Source organism: Oreochromis niloticus, linkage group LG6, assembly GCF_001858045.2.
Source record: "Oreochromis niloticus isolate F11D_XX linkage group LG6, O_niloticus_UMD_NMBU, whole genome shotgun sequence".
NCBI lineage: Eukaryota > Metazoa > Chordata > Actinopteri > Cichliformes > Cichlidae > Oreochromis > Oreochromis niloticus.
The window spans coordinates 26,045,655-26,060,475 of NC_031971.2; the positions used below are offsets into that span (position 1 = coordinate 26,045,655).

Consider the following 14,821-nt stretch of genomic DNA (forward strand, 5'->3'; position numbering starts at 1 on the left):
AAGGCAAGTGCAGTGGAACAAAAGTATTTATTTGCCATACAGCTCTCCTTACAACAATTCACTTGTTGAGCTTCTTCACAGCACAATATATCCTCCTCTAATGACAACCAGCAGCCTTAAATATGTTCAGCTGTCACAGACCAAACCATTATTCCACTCTTAGGTAAATTCTTATATCCCAACCTTCCACCACAGTATACAATATATCAATTAGAATAAATAAATACATAAATACATTTCACATTTTCATATTAATAAATATTTCACACTTTAATTTTATACCAAACCCAATATTATAAAAACCCAGAAACCCAAGCACAAAAAGATTCACCACACTCTCTTTACCAATGGTCTCTCCCGGAACCTTTAAATGGTGTCTGGACCCCCGGGGAAACATTTGCCCAAACACCTTGAAGAGGACACAGGCAAGAAAGGTGAGTAATCATTACCTTACAAACACTTATTTGCGCCACTTTTCTTCCTAGATTTCACACACACATTTGCATTAGTTTTCCTTACTGGTAAACCTTAATCACAATCTCAATCACCATTCTTCTTTCCTGACAGACAACCACCACATTCCTTGATGAGGAGCAGCTGTGCAGGATCTGAATCAAGGCTACCAACTGATTTTAAAATTCCCAATAAATAATCAATAAATATTTAAACTTCTTGTGTGCAAATGTTTTACTGTGCAAATCCATGCTTAAAGTGCAATGCTAAATAAAGTGCTTGATAAGGTGCTTTTAATAAAGTGAGAGGTGTGCTCTAAAGTGCTATACAGATAATATAATACAAATAAATGTAGTAAGGGAGTCCTCTTCCTTACATGTACTATAGAAGAAGAGCTTCAATACCATATATAATGAAAAGGTCACCACGTTAAATACTTGCCAAAAAGATAAGCAGCTTCCACAAAATGACTCTGTTGTGAGCTGATTTTAATTAATCATTAACTAAGAATGATATCAAGTAAAAAGATGTACCTTTGCTGTTTGAAGTATACCCAAAATTGTTACATATTTACATTGAATGTAAAAAATGAGTCCTTAACGTCCAGAAAAAAATATTTGAGCGAGCCTTTAATTCAGCAAATGTACTGTGGGAGTGCATTAGTCATTCACTTCACTCAAGGTTAACACTCTTCACTTCTTTATGCAGTTTGTGAAGTGAAGCACTTGAGGAATTCTTTTATAGATTTTTTGTGTTAAGCTGCATGCAATGATATAAAAGTTTAATTATTTTAACAATTAAACTTATTTCACCTGGCAGCCTTCTGCTGCCATAATGCTCTAGGCAAAATGCAAACTACCTCAAACCTGCTTGGGTTGCATCAGTCCATTGTGCTTATATTATTGATTTTGCTATGCACAGGTCATCCCTGATCTTACTCCGCTGAGCTTCTTTCAGACTTATACCTCTTTCATGGTGTTTTTATGGTATTGTGCCATAATTATTATGTGTCTGCCGGAATTGTCTGAAAGGTTTATTACATGCCTCACTGAAAGTATCCTGACAGGATTAAGCTTGAGTAACAGCTCTTTTAAAATTACAGTAACAAACTGTTTCAGCCTTTTCAAAACGAAAGCACACCTATTTTTTTGTCACGTTATTAAATTATTAAGTTATTCAGGCAGGACTGAGGTTGATTAAATAAGCACAATACTCATTTGAAAAACCTTTGCTTTGTAAATTGCCAGTGGCATTGTAGCCTAGCCAGAGACTAAGTGGGAAGAAAAGCAGGGGGAAATTACTCACATTTAAATAAATCACATATTCATTTGTACTTTGAATGCTAGATTTGTTTTCTTTGTCTTCAGGCTGTGGTTGGGTCAGGCTGTACTATTTAAGAAGATGTTAAATGAGCTATGAGCCCACTTTTTTAAACCTTGCCAGTAGAGCGCTAAAGTAAAAGACCATCCTCAAGTTAAATCCAAATGGTTGGCACCATTGATGTCACAACCTCGTGGACAGGCCAGTTTATGAAATGCAACTTGTTGTACAATCCCTTACCTTTAAAAAAAAATCTCATTTTCATCTCCTGTCTTCTTCACGTCCTCCACTTTCTCCATCTCATAGCTTTTATCACACGCGTTATCACACATACACCCACTGCACTGCGAGCAGACAGATTGTGTTTGTTGATATTTGTTGAGCTGCTTGAAATATTGCATTTGAAATCGCCTGACACTTTAGAAAAAAGAACTCTGTTATGCTCACTCCCCTTATAGCTACATGCTGGAGAGAGGTATGGCAAGTGCACGCTCCACTGACAGCAAGCGTGAATGCACAGCATGAATGAATAAAGAAAGTTAATTAAAGGTGCCAGGGAAGCTGTTTTGAATTGTTCTGACCCCTTTAACCCATGATCATAATAACTATCCTTTATTAAGCAGGAAATGATTAGTGGAAGTCCTGAGTGATGTATGAAACCTAATTGGAAAAAAGTACTTCTCTTTATGGTTTAATATATACTTCATTATTGAAGTGAGAATGAGAGAGCAAGACAGAGAGACATGTAGTCATCAACTAATATCATGAAGTGAATATGGTAGTGAAAATGAGCCGATGCAGTTCTGCACTGACACTTTAATTATTTCCAAACCACAATCTGCAATTCCAGATTAACTCTGACACACATATATATACATCCTTTAGGAATAACCCCCACTTCTGCAGTTCAGCTTCATGCCAGTTAAAATCTGCAGGAGGAGAGTAAGATGCATTTATAAAGAAAAAATACAAAACAGTTAACACATGGTGTAATTTTGCACTTGTATCATCTCTAGTGATGCTGAATTATGTGAATCTACCAAGCAAACTCTAGCTCGAAACACTGCAGGCAGCAATCCCACAGCTGGTTCCCCCGCTGAATCACTGGTGGACCAATCCAATATCGGTGCCTGTGTCGCTGAGACAATGAGGCAGAGTGATAGAGACAGTTACAAACTGTCTCTATCACTCTGTAACTGTTTAGGTGCCACAAAATCTGACAACCTGAACTTTTCTCCAAATGTCAACCAGACAGTGACTATTTATATACGTCCCTGTGACTGTATTCATTTTTCCAAAACACAAAGGCACTGAAGAGCTTTCATTGCTGGTGGGAATGCAATAAAGGATTGAAATAAATAAAGAAGTGATGGCAGAGCTGTGTAGCCTTGGAGCTAACATTTTTAATGTTTCTCATACAACATTTAGGCGTTCAAAGAACATTCCATAATCAGTACTGGAATATTTTCACCACCGTCAATTTTTTATGATAAGAAAAAAAAAGGAAGAGTTAACTTGAAAGAATGAAAAATGACTTCTTTGATTGAATCCAAATAGCTTTATTTTCTCTCAGAAATGCCAATGTATTCATGTTGATACAAGTTAGTAATTTTCGGTGCTTTCACACTTGGCATAAAGCGAGCGATCTGACACCAGCTGTGATGGAAGTTAAAATAATGATTTTGCTAAGTAAACCTGGATTGATCACCGGTCACAATGTGCAGTTGCAGCAGTGCCAGAAATATTAGGCGTCATGCATCATGATCAATTAAGACTTTGGCTTAAACTTACTTTCTGATTCTTATTAGATGTTGAATTTTAAGACATGTTTTAAAGGATTTGCTTCCCCCTAACTAGGTTCCAGATAATGATATTCTCTATCTTATTGCTCTCTGGCGGGCTCTGTGGGTTTAATTATACAGACCCACAGTGAAATAAGAAACTGCACCATACTGGCACCACTGACTGAATAATACCAAACACTGGCCTTAATCTAATGACCTAATTCAGTAAACAAAATATTTTGTTCCAGCATTGAAGAGGTGTCCTATTTTATGTAAAAAACAAACAAACTATATATTAAATTTATATAGTTTTAAAAATCAGTAGCTCTATTTCAGGTAAGACTCATGGATTATACATTTCTATAATATGACATCCTCCACTAAAATTCATTTTCCAAACCAGAAAGCCCTTAAGGTTGTACTCAAGCTCACTTTCTCCTTTTCTAGTCTATTTAAACAGTAATTTAATATAAGTAATGTCAGCCCCATTTTCTGGTTTCTGTTATCATGTTAGGTGCCAAGTACACACATTTATAAAAATATGATAAGCCATAGGGGAATTTGGAGCTGCTAAAACACGTTGATGCATGGTGTGTAAGGAGAGTTTTCTCATCGTGAAAGTTTATCTAGAAAATGTTTTTATCACATTTCTGTCTCTATCACTCTGCCCGGACGGTCCTCCAGCCCTTTTGTGCATCTCTGCTGTTTTCTCTCTCTCTCATCACTGGCATGATTGTGTGGTCTGTTTTGTGTGTATGTTTCTAAGCATGCCTTACCTCACAACAGGGTGGGATCCTTCTGGGATCTCCGCCCCCCTCCAGTGCACACCTGAAGCAATCAACACCACCTGTTGGTCGTCTGCTGGCTTCTGAGAGCAAACCTTCAGTCTTCGCCTGGGAGTTGAACTAACCGTCGTAGCGAAAGCTGTCTGCTTTCCTGGTGTTGTCCTCCTTTGCACAGAAGCCCTGGAGTTTATATCTGGGAGAGGGAAACTGTGTGCGAGAGATGTGTGGAGGAGAATCTGTTCCTGTGTCAAGCATGATCGCAAACACTGGATTTCACCACCGGACCTCGAAATGGTTTTACTTTGTTTCTGTAATTTCAAAACTTTATGGTGTCAAAAAAGTAAAAGAAGAATATCAAAATTAAGTTTGAAATAAGAAAAACAAACTTAACTCTCATAATAGGTTCCAGTGCAATATTTACAAACTAAAGGTTATAGATGGGTCCCTTATTTATTCTAATGATGTGGACACACTCTCAACAGAGAACACGGTGCTGAACTCCCCCCAAAACCACACACAGCAAGCAATTAAAATGTGAATGTACTGAGGCGGCATGCACTCTGACACACACATGCTAACAATTTATCCTCCCATTATTATAATAGTAGATCATCTTCTCTCCTATTAAGACACACACACTCATGCAGTCTGCTATGGTGACTCACTCCATTTCTTTTTTGTGTGGGAGCGCTGATGAGCTCAGTGCAGTCTTTGAAGAGATGACACGCCACGTCCGATATATAAAGGGCTTTAACGGCTAATCAAGCAGGAAGGTACTTTATCTAAGCCTTACATGCGCAGCCTCAGAACTGGGTATGACTTCATGCTGCAGGCCTCTGGGTCACGATGGCTCAGAGACTGCCATGAATTTATTTTGTGCTTGTTGTTTGACATGTTTGTTTTGCAGGGGAAATGAAAAGGATAAGCACTCCCCCAAACAAAAGTAACTGACAACAAGAAGACAGACCATGACAGACAAAGAAAGGCAGTGTGGAGCTAGCGTTAGACACTGAGACTGCATAACGAGTCTGTTTCAGTATCATGTTTTAGAAGCAACAGATTTGTTCAGAAATGTGTTTTTGTTTTGTTTGTCTGCTTATTTCTTGTAATTCCTATTATTGTTGTTGATGAGGCCAGAGAGTAAACACCAGATCATCAGGTCAAGTTTGCCAACATTTGGCAAGTTTGGGTTATCGCTAAACTCACACTACACCTACGGTTGATGACAAAATTGTGAATATTTAGTAATAAATCAGAACAGTGTGAAAAAAACCTATCATTACTTGTTGACAGAAACTGACTTATTAGTTTTTACATATTTGCAACAATTCGTGCAATATTTTAGACTTACCCAAACGGCACTGCCCAGAGGCCATCAGTGTCTGTACAAAATGTACCCATACAGCTTGTAGGTGTCAAGATATTTCTCAGTATAAATTAAAATCTGGTCATGCCAGAGAAATTAGATGAGTAATGATTTGAATCACTATGGGTCAGCATGCGGGGTCCATGAATGTCTGTACAAAATGTCATTGTAATTTGTTTATTAGTTGCTAATGGAGTTAGCATCTGCTGGACAACTTCAGTTTGGTCCACCAACTGACAAATTGGCTGACACTGCTGTTGCCGGTCCAGAGCCACGTCAGTGTCGTGGGTACAGACGAAACCCAGAAATTCCTCATTTTTGTTGGCAAAAAGATGATAAATGGCTTAACAGAAAATAAAAGCACATTTTTTATTTTATTTTAGAGAAGTTCAGTTTTTGTTTTCACCTCTTACTGTAATAATAAACTCGGGATACAATAAGAACCAAATAACCAACAAAATAAAACAATCTAACACAGTACAGAGCACTACAGTGCACCAGGAATGTTTTTTTCCAAAACTGGAAGAAAATGAAGTTTGCCCTTGTTCAACTCTGCCAAGATCCACTGTATTCATTCCTGAAAGTAATGATTGCAACACTGATGCATTTTTTAAAGGCATGTGAACAAGTTCTATTCTGAAACATACATATATATATAAATTTGTCTTTTGGGTTGTGCCATTGTGTCTGGATTGAAAACACATTGGCTGATGCTGGGTCCAAATGGAGTGTGTTTTCATACACAACACACACACACACAGTATGATGTTCTGACTATAGGTCACAAATATTATTCATGCTTTCTCACACTTTAGATGAGAGAGAAGATGAGACTGAACGAATGACAAAAGAGATATCTGGACAAGAGCAGGAAAAGAAAGTGACTGCTACTGTGGGATAGGGTTTCTTCGGGGATTACCTTAAAACCACCATGACCGCTATATAAATATATATATGAAAGGACACAGCCAGTAATATACTGCATAATATAAGAGTGAATTAAGAATTCCAGACAGACTAAAGGCCATACAATTGTAAGGCAATAATTTAATGTGTTTCCTGAAGTTATACGTTTTCAATTAAGAAGGAGGAAGAAAAAAATTCCACACATTTTTAAAATAAAAATGTGCCGATAGAAGTACATGACTAAGGATGTCCATATCAGGATACGGTGCCAGGTGACTGGAGCTGGGCCTAATCCAGACCCTTTCAACTAGGTGTATAATGGTGTGGGGCCGACCTCTTGTCTTTTCTTAGGCAGTTTCCAGTCGCTTTGTATGGAGGGCCAGGAGTGCCAAAATGAATTCAATAAATACATAATTAAAAAATTAATTTAATATGGAATTAATTAATTAAAATGTCAAATAATTGAAAATATAAAAATAAATATTAAATTTAAAATAATTTTATTTAAAACGTGAAATAATTTACTTTAAATTTTAATGAATGAATGACACATTTAAGTAATTATTTATGGAACAAAGTGCAGACACTTTTCTCAACTTGAGAGTGAAGGATAAAGTGCTTCGATGTGACTGTTAATATTGTAAAATAATATTGAACTGAATTGAATGATATAGGTGGTTTGTGTCAAAGTAACATCCACATGTATAGCAGGACCCAAGGTTTCCCAGCAGAACCCATATCATCACACTGGCTCCTCAGGCTTGCCTTCTTCCCATAGTGCAGCCGTATTGAAAGTCCGGGAGCCAGTCATGGCCATAGGTCAGATGGCCCCCTCTCACTCCCACCTTAAAATATATTATTCATCGAATGCCACCAAAAACAAAAAGAATGAATGAAAGTGTCATTTTTCTTTTCACCTCATGGGGACAGCACCATCTGATCTTTTTGCACCTGTGATCTTTTTTACCACCTGTGGCTAATTTCTAACATGGCACCTGCAAGAGAGAACAACTGATGCTCAAGCCCAGCACTTCCAGGAAAAATGGAAATTGCAATTCTTTTCACTGAAAAAAAAAGCAAAAAACAACTGTGTTTTCCTAATTTGCTAAGAGAGCACTGCTGTCTGTAAGAAATTACATTCAGTGACTCAGCTTTAGACCAAACATACTAATGCACATGACAAACTATCAGGCAGCTTAAAGAGATTCTTCACCTAAGCCCCGATTCAAATGAAAATACCGCCAAAGCAAGCTATGCAGAGGGCGTGTTAATTGCTAAACATGATGATGAGGTTATAAAACACTGTTACGAAAATGATGGAGCACATTTGTCCACACACGAAACAAGAGTTTGCTAGTGTTGGCATAGCTTGCTGTTCAGTAACACGGAAAACTGAAGACATATAATTAGATATTAAATGACGACTGGTGTACTGGGGTGGTGATTTGGATTATTTTTCATTAGCCTCTGATGGAAGTAAAGATGTATCTGACCAGCACTGACTATGACATAAATGCTTGCTTGCTGCTCTGTAACAAAGTCAGTGAAGAAGGAGGCAACACTATTAAACTTACTTTATATTTCAACAGCAGGTTCTGTCTTCAGAATATCTCAGATTTGATGATGTTATGAAACGTGGGGTGAAGACCATTAATTTCATTTGTTCCAAAGCCCTGTACCACCCCCAGTTTCCGCAGATCCTGCTTGACATTCAAGCTGAATATGAAGATGGAATATATCACAAAGTTGTGAGGTGGCTCAGTTGGACTGCAGCTTTTTTTTCTTTTCTTTTTTTCTCTGAGGAAGTAAATTTGACAGCTCTGACAGACTGTCAGACGTCAGACTGGCTTTTTTGGATGAATAACGCAGCATCATAATGTGCTCAACTTTAACCTTCAAAGGAAGGACACAGTGGTGAGCCAGTTGTTGGCACACATCAAAGCCTTCACAACCAAGCTGCAACTTTTCTAAAGAGAGTTGTCATAAACGGTTCCGAGCACCGCACATTTTCCAGCACTGTGTGAGGTAACAGACAGTTTTTCCACATGATATTTAGGGTGCACAAGCATAAAGGAATGCGACAGTCATGGCATCCCTTACTGTGAAGCTTAATGAACAGTTTTTGGATTTTGCAGCTATTGAAAAGGACATATTGCCTTGCCTTTTCTCCCTTCTCCATTGATCCTGAAGATGCTCCGTATCAACTGCAGCTGGAGCTCAGTGGGTTGCAGTAAGATGATGAATGTCGCAGCAGGCACCAGCGACTCTCTCTAGTGAACTTTTACTGGCAGGTGGATAAAGGCAATTGCAAAGAAATAGCTAAGCTTGTTCAGCTCTACTTATCTGTGTGAGCAAACATTATTTATTATGAACTTGAACAAAAACAGCTTGAGGTTAAGACCAAGTGCCTTTCACCTATCTCAACCACTGCTCTCAAATCAGCCCTTCAATGTGCAGTAAAATCCAGGTCACTCTTCTCATTGGTATCAGTAAATTACCTGCTTCTTGGTCTTTAGAAATTCACACATTCTGGCTTCTGAGTGTTTTAAATAATAAATATATTTCCAGTGTAAGTTTTCCCCAAACATAACATTTACCACTATAGACACTTTAAAGTCAACACCACAGCTAAATAAATTGTATTTCAAAGAAAGATATAAAGCAACAAAATAAGAAGCTTAAAGAAAACGATGTACTTAATGAGCAATGAGCTGACTGCTGAGATTGTCTTGAAGTACAAGCATGAACAAGATGAAACAACCCCAATCTGTCACTCAAAGTCACCATTCATGCTCTTTATTATGCATTAAACTTAACTTTCAATATTCTCCACCCATAAAGTTGTCATGAGCTGGGAAATTTGCTGTAGAGACTAAATAATGTTTTATTTACCAGCCCATGAACATGTTTATCTCTGTTTTAAAGTTGGGCATTTTATCACAGGATTCTGTAGCGATTGATTTACTTTTGATGTCAGCCAGAAAGTCTGCATTTCATGAACCGCAGTTTTTAGCGCTTCTGAAATATCTGCATGTTTCCATCCCTGATGAAGACAGAGGGGAATAAATTGGAATTCAAATGTCTGATTTGCATGACAAGAAGTACAGGCGAGGTGAAAGGAGATGCAAGCAAATATTTGTAATTTGAATGATGATGTCAGAGAAAATATGCCAACTCTCTGAACTCTGACCCAAATCAGCTTTTATTTATTTAAGGATATCTCGGTGTTGCATAAAGCTACATAAAAGTACTGTGTTATTTCGCTTTCAAAAGAAACAAGTAACACACAAGCAAAATATTTCTAATGTTAGGCATTTATAACAGTAATAATAATACATACATACATACGTACATACATACAACAAAACAGTATTTTTAACATACAGAGAATATTTGGCCTTGCTTGCAAATATCTTTCACTCTCAGTAAATAACATCCAACTGTGAGATTTCTTGAGCTTTCATAACTCTGGAGTTCTTAATAGACACAAAGTGACAAAGAGTGACTTCCTGTGACTCTGTCCAGAATAATCCTCCTGGATCAAAGATGTACTTATCCACAGAAAGTAAGTCTACAGCACTTCTGTTTCATTTTGAAGGTTATTTCCTTGTGAGGCTTCTACTTTTTTTTGCATCCTTTCTTTGCTTGCTCTAAACCCATTATAGTGCCTGACTGAGTTCCCTTGTGTCTTATTACCCTTCTCTCCATGTTGTGCATTTAGGCTGTGGGCTATCTCTCAGTCCCTGTCAGTTTGTCAAGTTATCCAATTGCTGTCCTGCATCTTTCCTGGCTGCTTCTTACATATTGTCTTTGCTTTCTCTCTCTCTCTGTTTTGTAAGAATCTTGCCACTTTCTGTTATACTTTGGTTTTATCGTGTTTACTTCGCCGCTGCTTTCTGTTGTGACTTTCTTTGGCAAGTCACATTGAAGTGACTTTTTTTAAATTACACCTCCAGCTAGTATCATTTTGTGCCAGTATTTGAGTGTGTGTAGAATTGAATTACCAAAAAATTAATCTCATAAATCTTGATCTTCCTGGAGCCTGTACAAAAGCAAGTTCAGCACGTCCAGGATATCTTTCTGTTACCTGGGTTCACTAAATCAGGCTAAGCAATAACACGAAGGTGCTTTGTTTGCGTAAAAGGAGTGGTATGGAGAGGATATGTGTGGATATATGACTAATCAATCATGGACATGTCTACTGCAGCAGCATATTCAATGAAGCCATTTAAACAATTATATTATGAAAATAGCAAAAGATTAAACACACAGCGGTGCTATGGCCAAAGCAGTGAGTGTTATAGGAAATGTGCTGTAAAGTATAGATTTCACCTTATTGAAAAAGAGCTTTGTCTATGTAAAAGCAGTTTTTTCAATAAAACTGGAAAATATATTCACTATATTAATTACAGTGTAAGTTAATAGACTCATCAGTATCACCGCTCTATTAAGACAGAGGAGGCTCTGAGAAGTAATTATAGCTGCATCTTTCTTTCACTTATTTGCTGTTTGACGTGCCCGAGAATTTATTAAACAGTCTGCGAGCAAGTAAAGAACAAATCTAAAAAATGACCTGGTAAGTTGGCTCGGTGTACGTTTAAATTTGATATAAGGTCAGCAAGTGCAAGACTTGGTTTGTTTTGGTATGATAAATTATTATGCAATTGTTGCTCCTACAAATCAATATTTCTTATTGATGTTCACTGGGAAAAATACAAACTTTAAATCACAGACCTGCTTACTTATGGCACACCAATGTCCAGTGAATGGCATTGCTGTTTTCTAAAGAACTGATTGGTCAGTAAGGTGGTGATTGGTACCTGTTGATCTCTAATCTCACACATAATCCACATGACAAAATGTTTGTCAGTTACTTGTTCAGAGTTTTACTATGATAAAAAATACAAAACTGTCATAATGTATTTATTTATTTATTTTAAATTTGCTGTAGTTTGTATTTAAAGGCAGGGATGTTGTGTTTGCTGTTTATTTCCTTTTACTGTGTAGCTAAATTTGCATATTTGTGTGTGTCTATTTTATGTAAAATAGGATTTACAGGCTCTGATTTGTGCCTGCACTTTTTTTTGGTCTCCCTGCTTCTTGTTGGATCTTCCTTCTCTCCAGCTGCTTTTTAGAATGATAGAAACAAGAACAGACTGATATGCAGTTAAAAGACAAAAGGTGTTTGCTACGCGGATCTCTTCTCATATTTGCCTTTTTCCCCCTCACTTTTTTGGGGGGATATAGCACCTACTGAGCATTAGATTGTATGTGTATATATGGGGGGGGGGGTTATTGTTTCTGATTAGACTGGTGCTGCAGTCTTCATATAAACCCAGTTAGCTCCTTATCTCCAGATACCTCCTTAAAAAATGTAGCTAATCTGTCGGTTGTTCTCTCTTGGACTGATTACCAGCTTGTGCCTTGAGGTGCATCTCCTAATGGCTGCATTATAGTCTTGTACTACCTTGTTCACATCTTCAAACTTGTGCTGCTACACAAGGACAGCTGTTGGCTTGTACTGTTGATCGGGCCAGCGCTTTAGAAGTTGCACACAGGCACCACTCAATAGTTTATAGTTCTCAGTAGTAGATAGCAAACAAACATTCCCGGGTGGTTACTGTTTTTTCCATTTCCTTCAAAGGCAGTTGGTATGTCTAAGTATTGCATTTGAACGGCATTTAAAAAATACATTAAATATCATTTCTTTGGTTTTTTTTAAACATACTTTAAGGTGATTTTTGTGCAGAAAAAAAACAAATGCAGGCTTTAGTTATTTGCCCTGTTGAAACCCTGAGTATAATTGGATTGGAAATAATAAAAGTGTAACATTAATTTCTTTGTGTAGTATATTTTGTTTAAATTATAAAAAATAAATGTCAAGTGAAAAAGGGTTTTCATAAAAAGTTAAAAAAAAACATTCTGCATGTATCCAAACTTTTATATAATTTAACGGTATAACCTGTAACCATAATGCACACAAAGGTCATAACAAAATAACCTCATATTTAGAATCCACATCTGTCATTCCCTGTATGCATATATGTTGTCAATACAAACAATGTAAGTAAGAAACATTGTTTTAAATAGCTCTATATAACATTATACAACCTTTAGATTAATCTTTTGAGCTTGAGGGAGAGATCAGAGGTGAAGTATCACGTGTAATATTTTAATTTGTCATACAATTTATGTTCTCAATACACACCACACCTGCAAGAATCATAGTTATAAGACTTTTGTCAGTTTGTCAGTTGTCAACCAATAAATCATTAAATTCACCTCGAAGATCATGGTGGATGTAAGCTAAAGTTTAATGGACTGTTAAGATTACCTTTCAGCATTCAGCAGTTGTCTCTCCCCCGATGCTCTTTGCTGAGGCAGTTCATTTGGCCTTAGGGTATACAGAATTAAGCTGACCTTGCTTTTACAGACTGTTTTGGGAGAACTAAAGACATGACACAGCTTCCAACTGGGGGATTTTGGCTTTATTCACTGACAACGCTGTATGCATTTATCAACACTCAACACTAACAAGGCTGTGGAAAACTAAATGGTTCATCAAGGCAGCACCAAATCCCAGAATAGCTTTTATGAAGAGACTGAAGGTCTTTTAGCAGAATTCCTGACTGACCTGCTTCCTACAGTTTTGTCTCTGAGGAGGGGTGATGGGTGTGACTGTGGAAAGCTTAAATGCACCTGGATTTTCTGTCCTCTGCTTATTTACTGAAAAAACTTCTATTTGTTACACTTAAATGTTTCAGATCATCACAACAATTTTAGTTTTAGTCAAAGATAAACTCATGTTTGATAACTGGCAACAAGACTTCTGAATCCCTGTGGAGGAATTTTGGCCCACTCTTATTCGCTTTACTTTGCTATGTTTTAATTTATGTCTATTTTTAGATTTGACATGCCAAGCACTGCTAAGTAATTGGGAAGGTGGCAAATGTGTTTTCACAGATTGGTTGATTTATTTTTAGAGTGTGGGTGGTGGGAGACAAGGGGACGTGGTCGTTCTGAAAATATACAGTGCATCATATACAGAGTCACTTTTTGAATCCAAATTTCACAAACATACAGTAAGAAAGTATTTACTGTATGTAAAGAAAAAAAAACATAAAAAGCATTAAATGATCCACACAACTGTGCACATAGAACACGCTGACATTTATTTACATGCAGCCTGCACTTCAGATCAATTGGGCACTCTGAGATTCAGATCACAGATCACTTATTGAGCTGCCATATCTTGATGTATCAACAACTCTGTCTATTAGGTAACTAATGGGGTGGCTGTGGCTCAGGTGGCAGAACCGATCAGCTGCTGATCGGGAGGTTGGTGGTTCGATCCTTGGCTTCCCCAGTCTGCATGCTAAATATCCTTGGATAAGATACTAACCCCAAGTTGCCCTCCGATGCGTTCATCTGTGTGTGAATGTAGTTTAGTTTGCACTTGAGTTTAGAAGTGCCTGTATGAGTGGGGGTGAATGAGGCATGTTGTATAGAGCGCTTTGAGTACTCTGGGAGAGTAGCTATAAGTGCTATATAAGAATCAGTCCATTTACTATAATGATCATTTTTATCTGTTTTTGTAAACATCATTAGAAACGGTATCATAACCCTTGAATGGCCTGATTTCCAAAATACAAATGTCTTCTGGTAGTTATTCTTTTCTATTTTATTTTCACTTGTTTCCTTTTCTGATTTGCAGCCATGTTTGAGATCATTGGACCTATTTGGGTGACCCAGATAGGTCCAAATCTGACAAACAGACAGCATGAGCAGGGCACCAGGCCACTCATTACTTGCTCATACACAACACAGAGGTAAGTGGACTGCTGACCACCTCTTAAAGTTGCTCCCTTATTAGGGTCCAGGTAACTCCGTTGTAAGCACTGCCTCTCATACACTACACATACACACTCTCACATTTCCCAAAATGTAAGAGTGTTTTGTTTTATTTCTGTAAGGATTCAATCCTTATCATTTTGGGGGGTTTAAAAGTCAAATGAAATCAAATAGAAAGGTGTCAGATTATACAGTGCATCGCAGGTTATTGTGTATGGAGCTGCATATCTGCAGACCAGTTAGGGTGTCCAACAAAAAGTGCCAGCAACAGGCACATGAGTACCACATTGTTTTTACATCACATGGCCATGTGAATGTGACCTTGACACGTACCACCTCCCTAAATATCGTTGCTT

The 14,821-nt window shown here is 37.5% G+C and overlaps 2 long non-coding RNA genes across 3 annotated transcripts; one reads left to right on the top strand and one right to left on the bottom strand.

The window, feature by feature from the left end:
* Window positions 1-267: 267 nt before the first annotated feature.
* LOC112847168 (uncharacterized) lies at window positions 268-5,856 on the top strand. Of its 2 annotated transcripts, none has more exons than XR_003220555.1 (2): window positions 268-434; window positions 4,344-5,856. It is a non-coding gene; the product is annotated as an uncharacterized LOC112847168 (long non-coding RNA). The 2 variants fall into 2 exon arrangements; XR_003220554.1 differs by lacking the exon at window positions 4,344-5,856 and adding an exon at window positions 568-672.
* Window positions 1,125-4,455, bottom strand: LOC112847169 (uncharacterized). Its single transcript, XR_003220557.1, has 3 exons — window positions 4,334-4,455; window positions 2,814-2,911; window positions 1,125-2,702 (listed from the first exon to the last, which is right to left on the bottom strand). It is a non-coding gene; the product is annotated as an uncharacterized LOC112847169 (long non-coding RNA).
* Window positions 5,857-14,821: the final 8,965 nt, after the last annotated feature.